Source organism: Eriocheir sinensis, unplaced genomic scaffold (assembly GCF_024679095.1).
Source record: "Eriocheir sinensis breed Jianghai 21 unplaced genomic scaffold, ASM2467909v1 Scaffold388, whole genome shotgun sequence".
NCBI lineage: Eukaryota > Metazoa > Arthropoda > Malacostraca > Decapoda > Varunidae > Eriocheir > Eriocheir sinensis.
In genome coordinates this window covers 21,087-29,505 of record NW_026111707.1, presented here as the reverse complement: position 1 = coordinate 29,505, position 8,419 = coordinate 21,087, and the positions used below count along the sequence as shown (strand labels likewise).

General features: G+C 40.0%; 1 long non-coding RNA gene across 1 annotated transcript; it reads left to right on the top strand.

The window, feature by feature from the left end:
- The first annotated feature begins 1,296 nt into the window (after positions 1–1,296).
- Positions 1,297–8,135, top strand: LOC126992038 (uncharacterized). The gene is made up of 4 exons (XR_007746100.1): positions 1,297–1,526; positions 6,408–6,586; positions 7,661–7,854; positions 8,018–8,135. It is a non-coding gene; the product is annotated as an uncharacterized LOC126992038 (long non-coding RNA).
- The last annotated feature ends 284 nt before the right edge of the window (positions 8,136–8,419 follow it).

The following is an 8,419-nucleotide window of genomic DNA, read 5'->3' as shown; positions in this document are numbered from 1 at the left end:
TGGGAAACTTGAATTCTTCATCTAGAGTTATTTCAACAACACTCTAAGAAACAGTACCAGTACCAATCCCTTCGACTACCTCTGTTTATAGTTGTAGTAGCAACAACAGCAGCAACAGCTATGACTCTGAGATGTCGCACTATTTTGCACATTTTCAACCTTAGTACCGCATAGTACATGCCCCCAACTTTATTTTTATTTTTTTATTTTTTTATACCAACCTTAATATAGATTTATTTTGCTACATATCAGCTCTGCCATAATATGTTTTCAATAAACACTTTGAAATGAACAATTGTTAAAAGTATTTCTTACCTTTAGATAGTCCTTTTGAAGAACCCTTTAGAGAGCATCACACGTTTCTGGTATGATTGATGATAAAGTGCTGGTGGAAATGATAGCTGAAAATATCAGATCACTAAGTGACCTGCCTGTTGCTAAATAACGTAAAGTGACACTCAGTCTTTCATGTGGAGTTATGGTCTTTCTCATACATGTATCTTCATACGTAATGAAAGGGGTGACACGCCTCAGAAGATCAATGTATGTTTCTTCGTCCATCCGCAAATAATTACGCCAGTCATCTGGATCTAATTTCAAATCAACAAGCAAGTTGGTGTGTGAAAGTTGATCTCTTTTTAGCAGCCAGTCCTTCGTCCACTTTGATCTTCTTTTTTTCTTTCTTAGTGCCACCGCTAAGCCGTTGGCAATCAAATCGTCCTGGTCAAGAGACATAAGGGAGGCGGTGGTAGCTTTGCTTCGCAAACAACACTGAATGGAGGACGTGAGGTTTGATGTACAATGTTTGACTGTCTGACACCTCCTCGAACCGTTTGACAAGCAAGTTCGACAACCGGGTTTGACGCACAGTTTGACCGTGTAAACCCGCCTTAACCTACGAGAAGCCAACTAACCTGCAACAGCGGGGGGCTACAGCTCTCCCACCCTCTAAAGGGCTCGGTAGAGGCCGCTGTTGCCCCTTGCGGGTTTTGGGGGGACCTAGCTAGAACTCCGGTGCTTCCTATAACCATCCCTTTATCCTAAGGGGCCCCCTCGTGGCACTGCCCTAGGGGTTCGGCGTCGTACCACACCGGAGTCTAAACGGCACAAGCACACAAAAGCAAAATAACAAAAATCCTCAAGCACAGAGCAGCAAGGAAAGGATTCGGTCGCTTGTAACGTGCGACGCGTGACCAGTGACACAGACAGTGTACACTGGCACGGCGGAGCGCGGAGCAGGGTGAAGTGTGCAGCGCGGGGCAGGGAAGCGGTGTGGCGAGATATTGTGACCGATTAAGGCTCGCCGAAATATTTTGACCGATTCGCGAGACTCGTTTCATGCCGCCTGCCAGGCGCACGACGCACCACAGCCCGCAGCCCGCGACCGACGCCAGTTGCTCTCTAGACTCTGTTAAGGTTGGGTGTAACTGACCTTGCTCTGACTCTAGTGAGTGGACTTTCCTCATCAGACTTGTGATGCAGACCACCTCAGATCTCAACAACATGGAGAAGGACACCTTTGAGGCGTACGTATTTATATATTGGCATCCATTTCGATTCAGTTGGTAAATTAAAGATAACTTTCAAGGTGGGTGCTGACCGCATGGCCGCGTGACGCCGTGGTGTGGCGTGGGTTGGTTAAGAATGGGCTGTGCTGTGTTGAGGGTTCACTCACCTGGTTAGTCACCCCAGTTCCTTTGAGTTAAGTTTTTTGAGGACAGAAAGGGCGGGTAAGGGGCAGCTCGGAACGAAACTCGGTTGTCTGTATAGGGCCCCACAAGTTTTTATTTTTTTGGGGGGGGCCGCACTGCTTCTTGCTACGGCCCTGCCCTTCACACACCTGCCATGACCCTCTGTACGCCCCACACACCTGTCACAACCCTCTTTACCCTCCCTTTGGTACATTCAGACCTAGGGTTGGTGCATTAAGAGTATGACCATACTCAACTCTACATAGTCTGTCGTGTCTGAAATACTGTATTCTGCATATGGGTAAAGAATGGCGGGCCCTATTAAATGTCAGCAGTGTACTAAGGGGCAAGAATTTTCCTCAAATTGGATAGCGTGTGATGTCTGTGAGAAATGGTCGCCTAAGAAGTGTCTGTTTCTTCATAGTGTACAGGATGGGGATCTAAAGAAGGTGGATTAGATGTGTAAACCATGTAGGAAGAAGGTGATGGACTGCTACAATGAGTCTGAGAGCATGAAAAATGTGATTAGCAAGCTGACTGAGGGAAATCAGCAGTTAAAGCTTGAAAACCGTGCACTTACAGAAAAGTTGGAGAAGGGTGGAGTAATGCCAGAGATTAGTGAGTGCATGTCAAGGTTAGCGGTCAATTCAGAGAGCTTACACCAGAAAATTCATGAAGTTAAAGATGTAATAGTCAGCACAGTTGTAAATGTAGTCACTGTTGAGGGTTCAGGTGTTGAAGCTGTGTTGGATAAAAAGAAAAATGTGCTGGTTGACACGAAAGAGGAGATTATTAACACTATGGTTAATTTGCACTTTGATAAAGGCCAGAAAAGTGATACATATGCTGCTGCAGCAAAGAAAAAGAATGTGCTAATTGTAAAGTCACTTGATTCACATAATAATGCTGTCAGTAGAAAGAATGAGCTGGTTAAGGTCCTGAAAGATGTACCAGTGGTCAACACGAAGTTTACTGGAGGAGGTAATGTTGTGATGGACTTTGCAAACGAGCAAGAGAGGGAAAGGGCAGCTAATAAGATAAGTAGTGTATTGAGTAATGTCGAAACTAGGATGACTAAGAAGTTTCCTCCCAAGATAATGATTTGTAATGTGTCCATGGAAGAGTGTAAAGATGATGATGTTGAATATTTAATTGCTAAGAACAGCTATCTTCAGTCAGTTGAAGGTGTCCATGACAAGATTGAAGTGATTTTCACTAAGCCTGCACATGGTAATACTAGTCATTTCATTCTAAGGTGCACCCCAGAAATAAGAGAGCTCATTCACAGGCATGGTGATGTTGTGTGCTTGCAGTGGACCAGGTATAATGTTAGGGATAGGTATCATGTGTGTAATTGCTATTTTTGTCAAAGGTATGGACGTACTGAGCATAACTGTAATTTTAAGAAAAATGGTGATGCTGTTGTGTGTGCCAAGTGTGCTGGTAATCATTTGACTAGGGAGTGTTCCAGTAATTCGTATAAGTGTATTGTGTGCGACTATCAAGGCCAGAAACAAATCATAAGGTTAACAGCAGGCAATGTAAAACTTTAGAAATTGAGCTAAACAGGCTGAGGGATATGACTGATCATGGATACTAGGAGAAATGGTAATATTCAATGTGGGTTTGTTAATATTCAGTCAGTAAGGAATAAGACTGTTGAACTACGAGAATTAATCGCTGAAAAGTCATATGACGTTTTGGGTATTGCGGCAACATGGTTAAATGAATCCGACAAATCTAAAATTGTGGAAATGACACCTACTCACACATTCATGCACACTTCAATAGGTACTAGAAGGGGAGGTGGAGTAGGAATATTTATTAATACTAATGAATTTTCTCAATTAAGAAAATTGCCTTCACCATATTTTACAACTTTTGAACACACAGCTGTAACTTTCGTGGTCAACACCTCTCAGAGGCTAACAAAACTTTTGTTGTCATTTATCGACCACCAAATACAAATTGTCAGCTGTTTTTTGAGGAATTTACTGAGTATCTGGAGGGCTTTGATCATTCACATGGTAAAATGTTTATTTCTGGGGATTTTAATATTTGGATGGATGATGTACATAATCAGTGTAGGAGTGATTTTATTGCTGTTAGATTCTTTATATTGTATAAATAAAGTAAACGATGTAACCTCTCGCTCTGGCCACATGCTTGACCTTTTGCTTTGTGATCCCATGGGTGTTAGCGTCAATCAGTTAGATATTGAGCCAGATTTTACTACATCTCCTTATCGTAAGTTAATTACATATACTGTGGATGTGAGTAGAGACTTGAAAATGAAGAAAACTATCACTTTTAGACTTAAGAGTAGCTATGACCCTAAAGCATTAGTTGATAATGTACTTAACAAATTAACAACGAAATCCAGAAAAGTTGTCCCCATGAGCACAGCAACAATGTGACAATGGATGGTTGTCTAGTTTGTCTAGTTCACCTTTATAATACTGTACTACAGACTGAATATAACAACATGTGTCCAGTAGTCACTAAAGACATTAAAGTGAGGGAAAACACACCCTGGTTTAATACCGAGATTAAGAATGCCATCAATACTAGAAAACTTAAGGAAAAGAGATGGCGTAGTTTGCGTACGGAAGATTCCCGCAGTGGTTATGTTAGTGCTTGGAATACTGTGAATAGATTAATTAGACAAAGAAAGTGTACTTATTATAGAGAGAAGATTATTGAAGCTGGTTCAGACACTAAACGGCTGTATTCAATCTTAAACACGCTAACGGGTAATAGGAGCAACACTAGAAGGCTTCGAGATGGCTATACTGATGCTGATCTAGCTAATAGATTTATAAACTTCTTCGATGAAAAGATTAAAAAAAATTGTTGGTAACTTTCAGGGAGGCTTGGTGATGAAATCAAATTATTTGCCTGATATCCCCAATGTTGGCTTGTCATCTTTTTCATGATATTAGTATTGAGAAGTTACGTGACTTAATCAAAACTATTAAGGTAACGTACTGTGTGAACGATCCGATGCCCCTGTCTGATATAGCTAGTGAGGGAGGCTTCTATGAGCTCTTAAAATTTATTTTATGCATTATAAATTCAAGTATCCAGCAGTGTGTTTTTCCTCAGAGTGAAAAGCTGGGAAGTGTCAGACCCACCTTGAAAAGTAAACTTGATCCTCATATAGACCTGTCTCTAACCTTTCATTTTTGTCTAAGATAGTGGAGAATGTAATTTTAGTTCAATTTTTGGGATATTTATCGACTATCCATGCCTTACCTGATAAACAGTCTGCCTATAGGAAGCTATATTCTACTTAATATGCTCTGTGTAGTGTAACAAATGATGCTCTTGCATGGTTGGATCAGGGAAAGTTTGGTGTACTAATATTACTAATATTACTTTCCATGCAAAATACTTCTTTGCTCTAGTGGCTCTCGCATTCATTCATGGTGGCTTTTTATTTCTGTCTTGTCCTGCTTTTGCCACTGCTATACATTTTTCATAGAATTTATGCATTTTATTTTTATATTTCTCTTACATTTCATCCAATAACCCTCCATCAAGCTCCTGTCTCCAGTCTGTTTCATTTATCAAATTTGTATTTTTTTTCACAATCACCCTTTTAAAAAAATATTATTATTATTATATGAATCAGTGAAAGTGACGTGCCGGAAAGCACAAATGCTATAAGCCAAAAGGGCCAGCGGGCGACACTTCACCGATATCGGAAAATACAGAATGAATGAGAAAGCAAAGAATAGGAAGATGGAGAAAAATCTAGTAGGTAGCGAGCTAAGAGAGAAGAAAGCCATTCACATGTTCTTTAAATGTTTCACAATTACTAGAATTAATAATCACATTAGTAAGTGTATCCCACAATTTGACGGTCGCTGGGATGAAACACCAGGAAAATTGTGATCTATTACATCGGGCAGGCAAGCGACGATGTAATGGTTGGTCGATATTAAACAGAATTTTGAAAAAATAAGATAATTATCCCACCAGGCGACGATGCCGAAGATTAATCTCAAGATTCAGAAGAAGAAATTTAATCTGGTTGAACACTATCTAACAGCTTTAAGTGAGACTCTGCTGCAGAAATCCAAACGGAAATATAGTTTGGAAAACCAATGGGCTCATCGGTTGTGTCCCTTTTTTCATCACTGTAGCAAATATAGTCGCAATTTAATACAACATGGTCACTTTTACCCAATAGACTTTCCACTTTTTAAATTGCTCACATTTTCCTCTGAAGTGATTATCAAATCAAGGATGGAACTCTGACTTCCTCTAAATATTTAAGGGATATGCACATATTTAATAAGGAAACAGCCTCCAAGACATTCCAGAAATTTAAATGGAGTACTCATATCAATGCCTCTAACAGTATCATATCCAGCCAATTTATAGCTACCTGGAAAATTAAATCAGCCGTTACAAGGATATGATTAGTATTTAGTTCACTGGCAAGCTTTACTAGTTTCAGCATCTGTTCATCGTTTGGTTTTCTACTGCTTGTGCTTCTACATATTGTATATGTTATATTTATTATATTATATTATTGTATATATGTATGTATATATTATATATCAAAGTGTTTTTATTACTATGTATAGTTTCAGAAAAGACATACCCTACCACATGTCATTATTTTCTCAGTGTCTGTCAAGTTGACATGCAACTTTACTTGACTGGTTGCAGTGAAGCATAATATTGATAATTAAAATTCATCATCAGGTCCAACTGTACTGTTGAGGAGTATGAGTTGGCCTGCAGACAAAGGTTTGCTGAGGACAACATCACGTATGAGCGACTCATCATCTACTTGAGGACCAGAAGGCATGCCTCTGGACTTAAGGGTGCTGAGCAGCGGAAAGTATTGCGATGGGCACGCCAATTCCAGTGAGATGAACAGGGTAAGTGATTGTTTTTGATTGATTATCAGTTTGAAAGTCTGTTTGATGCTATCTGCAATAAACAGAGGCCAAGATTTGAAATTAATTAAAGTGGTTATGTGTTGAAGAATGTGCACTTTTGCGGCATTTTGTGTTCATGATTTTCTCTCATCAGCTTATGATGATTTATTTTGATAATGTGATTAGTAGAGGAAAGGAAGAAGGGATTGATTTCATGGCCATGGCTGTAGTATAAGAAATGCTATGGTATACTGATTAGAAATAAAGAGATCCCACTTTTCATCCTTATGTACATAAGAACGCAGGAGTCTGCAAGAGGCCGGTACGCCTATACATGGCAGCTCCTTTGAACCTAACCTCCCGTGTATCTAACCCCACCTAATATCGCTGTCCATGAATTTATCTAATCTATTTTTGAATGTGACAATTGTATTGGCACTCACCACGACTGCTAAGCCTATTCCACTCATCCACCACTCTGTTAGTAAACCAATATTTGCCTATATCCCTGTTGAATCTGAATTTATCCAGTTTAAACCCATTACTTCGTGTCCTGCCCGTTTCTCTTACCAACAAAACCTTATGAATATCCCCCTTATTAAAGCCCTTCATCCATTTATAAACCTCGATCATGTCTCCACGCACCCTTCGCCTTTCTAGAGAACGCAAGTTTAAATGTTTGAGTCTTTCCTCGTATGGCAAGTTTCTTAACCCCTGAATCATCTTAGTCATCCTCCTCTGCACCGATTCTAACATTTTGATATCCATTCTATAGTAAGGTAGGAAACAGATAGGTTGCTGCTTTTATGCCAGTGTCCCTACCCACTGCTTATTAGTGCTAAGGACCAGCTCATTGTCAGAGGTTGTGTCCCAGCCACCTGAAGGAGTTAAATTTAATACAACTTTGAGTGACAGGCTCTCTCTAGCACAGGTGCAGGGTTCATGGAAGCAAAGATGAGTGCCAAAGCAAGTTGCAGCTGTGGTTTAAAATCTGTTGTCATTGTCGTGGAGTGGCCTTGTACGGAAGCTTCACTTGCATTTCTCATACTGTGATTATTATTCATTTATAAACAGATCAGAAGCTGTACAGAGTGGACCATGATGGGAAGCCTCGGAAGCTCGTGGTGAGGTCATTTGAGGAGGTTGCTGCTGTGTTATATCATCATCACAGCAGTCCCACTGCAGGGCATAGCGACTGGGTTACCACTTGTCAGAATGTCTCCTTAGTTTACTATTGGCGAAACATGACCCAGGACATCAAACATTATGTATGTATATATTGTTTCAGTATTGCATGAAATACCTGATCACAAGTAGTGCATCTTTACAGAAAGTTGATACAGTTAAAATGATTGTTAGCTAATTCAGTACTCTCCAGAATTGTTTTGCTGAATCCTCAAGCAATTTTCTGTTTTCACATTTGTTTTCTAGATTGAAACATGTAGTAAGTGCCAGCACTACACGCCAATGAAGACAAAGGCCCCAGAGATGCGTCCCATAAAGGTGAAGGAGCCGTTGGAACTTATAGGAGTCGACTTGGTCGGTGAGGATCAGATATGTGAAAAGTGTTATCGGGTGGTTTGTCTTGGGGTTTCTTTTAAAAATGGTACAAGTATTAGGTAAGCAAAAGGTACAAGTATTAGGTAGGCAAAAAAGTTAAGAAATCAAATGTACATATATTCCAACACACACGCAGACACAGAATTCCTAACTCTTCGAATTTGTCTTCTTGCGAATTTATAATAGCACACGAGAAAACTGTTAGTTCTTTTAACATTCATAAGGTTTTGTTGGTAAGAGAACCGGGTAGGACACGAAGTAATGGGTTTAAAC